Raw genomic sequence first — 3,292 nt, 5'->3', positions numbered from 1 at the left:
TAGTCAGTTCCTGTTGTGTTCCCTTACAAGCCACATGTTTTTCCATTTTCACCGCTTTAAAGAGAACCTTTGCTGCAGAGCTGGCTAAAAGGACAACTTGCTCTAAAAGTCCTGAGTCCTAAAAGGATGACAGGTAGACACAAAAACATTTGGTGCAAATGAAAATGTCATCAGCTGGAGAGTTTTTTTAAAGGAGGTATTAAATTAAGAGGCTTCATGTATGGTATTCCATCTATCTTTAAAACATAAGCCTTAAAGTTTTTCTGGAGGAAAGAATAGAAATCTTCCCTTCTATGCCTTTCTTAATTTCAGAAGGGCACGTTTACTGTACCAGCTAACAAACTGCAGGGAAGTACTGTAACTTCTGAACTGTGATATTGGTAGCTATGTTACATGATATTTTCTGGAGAATTGCTCTGTGGCTTTAAGGACCTCAGTAGACTTCCAAGAGGTGAAAATAAAAACTTTTCCTGGTCTAGTTTTATGATGTTGACTGTCTCTAGGCCAGTCTACCTCTTGTGTTTTATGCCCTCTTTCTGCAGTGGAAAAAGTGATGTAGCTGGTCCTTTTTAGTAAGGAAATGGGTTTGAAATCATCTGATGAGTGTGCTGTTGAGGTAACACATTCAGGAGAAAACAAAGAGCTTTTTTAAACCTCTTAATTGTCCAATCGTGAATCCTTTCCAGAGTCCTGGAAAACTGTATCCAAATGTAGTCTTAATTTCAAGTGGCTAAATGTTGACTACTGTGATTCATAAGCTGCAGGCAGAGTGTGAAGGTTGAGTGTCTTCTCTGGAAGTAGCCCAGCCTCTTAGTGTCCTCCTTCAAAATGGTGTGTGTAGGGCAAGCTCTCTAGGCAGCCCCTCTCATTTACCAGCTTTTGCTTGGTGCAGTGCTAGAGATGGGATTTCTGTCTGCACGTTTATCCTTTTACCTCAGTGTTTGTTGCCCTGTGATAGACAACTGCCATTGAATTTTCCAGCCTTCACAAGCTTTGCCTAAGCTTATCTTTTGATGTAGGGTCTCTCTTTATTCAATTCTTCTCATATTTCAAAGGCATTGTCCCCCTTCAAATATCTCTTTTGAACTTACATGTTATTGTGGGTTATACTTACTGCTTCTTCTAATTATAATCTACCTGTGAGGTTTTGGGGTATGTCTTTGTTACTACAGTGAAGCTCACAGCCTTCTGATATAGGAATTAGTGTTTCTTTATAATGTAACTTTAGAGTCAGCAATATTATATGAGTGAAAATACATCTGATCCCGTGGAAAATAACTCCCATACCTTTAGTCATGTAAGCTTTCAGTTCTTAGCATTGTTCATTTGGAAAAACAGAATCCAAATCTAAACATCTCTTGGGTGTGTTTATTTGTCACAAATACCCACTTGTAACTTCACAGTGTATGTGTATGCATTCTAGGAAAAGTCAGTGAGGGCTTCAAAGTATCCTTAGGCCTCTCCATAAGTGGCTGCTTCTCCCATCTTAAGCTGTCCCCATGGTAATTTTGACTTCTTTCCCAACCATGTGTTTTGACAGGTTCGAGCTACAATCATTGCCCCATCTTCAGGTGTGGTGAGCTTTTATTTGTCTCCCTATGTAGCCATGGCATCTGTCCCTGTCCGAGCTCTTGCAGGGAACTGCCTGCCTCTGTAGGGTCCAGGTTTCTCCTCAGCATTTGTTCTATTACCTAGAAAAGGGTAATATCTTGAAGATGTGTAGGGGAAAAATTAAAAGTGCAAAATATAAGGTGATGGAATTATGATAAATATTTTATGTATATTCTCTGTGTATTTCATAAAGATTTTTTGGATCAGTTATTTTCAAACCTTTAGAAGAACCCTATTGTGCTCCTATTGCAGTATTCTGTATTTTAGAGTGGGTTTTTATGCTTGTTCTCTGTGTCAGCAGTCCCTACAAGGTTATTGAGTATTGTGCTTGAAGGGAATACATTCATTGTAATCAGGCTACTGCAGTGTATTGCTATTCTCTGAAAGCAATATTAGTATGAATTGATGGTGGTATAAGGGAGATTACTCTCTAGCCCCATTAGTTTAAACTTGGAGGAAGATAATCAAAACGAAATGCAGTAGTGAAATCTAGGTTTCATTATGCATGATTTCAAATAAAATTCTGCAAAATTGTTAGTTGATTTGTTTTATTGTTTGTGGATTGCTCTAAACTGGCATCTATTATTGTCAGTTAAGAATTCCCAAGCTATCCTTTACAACCATGCTATATTTTAAACTCATTTTATTGTTCTCACCTTCTCCTTTTCACTGTTCCCTAGCTTACACACTGTACTGCAACACTGAAAAGGTGCAAAAATTTACATAACAGAGTGGTAAGTGTATTTGTCCTTCTAGAACATACTCTATTGCAGCACAAGTACCTTGTAGTGTAGAAATTGCCATAGTAACTACTCATTTCTTATTGATTAGATGGATAAAAATTCTCATAATATACAAGCAGAGTAACTTGCTGGCATATGGCTTCAGGCTACCCCTGTGGCAAATCTTAGTTATGCATTCTCTCATTTTTCTGCATGTAAAAGTTTTTTTTTTTTAATGAATTAGTATTCCTTGGATTAGACCACAAATAATTCTTTCTTTTCTGCCACAATGGAGCTTAAATTTTAAGTTAGACTTGATATGCAGCTCCTAAGGCAGAATGTTAACTTGCATTGGTTTGTTACTGGATTACGACAACTAGATTTCACCTCAATGTGAAATCTGGATGGAGAAAGGAGACGAAAAAACCACCTCCCAGAGTGACAGAGAACTCTAACTGCTTCAGAGCTGACCTCTAAAGAATGAAATACAGTATTTTAGTTTGGCAGTTGTGATAAGTCTTTTTGGGAAGTGCTTTTTGAATGTTCTAATTGGTTGCCTGAGAAAATGAGCCCCGTTTTTTGTTTCTGTAGTAATACTACAGCCATAGCAGTGCTCTTGAGCTGTGGCACTGTGAATGTTTACTGAAGTTATGGTGTCTGACAGCTGTCTCGGTCCATGTGCTGCGCTTGCTGAGCATCCCATTGTCTCCTGCAATCCCAAAAGATGCTCCAACAAGGCTTCTACCAAGTTTGTTGTGAAAGACAAGCTTTTTGTGAATTCTATCAGGGGAATGAAATTGTGAAGCACTTAGGCAGGATGTCAGATAAAATTAAGCCAAGCACATTCTTCAAATGTGAAGCATCAGTTTATCCAGAATAATATAAAATGAAAGAACAGCAACACTCAACCAGTTTTTTACACTGTAAATCTATTCTAATGTTCTTCTGGAGTCTTCTGT

This window comes from Ammospiza caudacuta, chromosome 9 (assembly GCF_027887145.1).
Source record: "Ammospiza caudacuta isolate bAmmCau1 chromosome 9, bAmmCau1.pri, whole genome shotgun sequence".
Lineage (NCBI taxonomy): Eukaryota > Metazoa > Chordata > Aves > Passeriformes > Passerellidae > Ammospiza > Ammospiza caudacuta.
Note: the sequence above shows the minus strand (reverse complement) of the source record.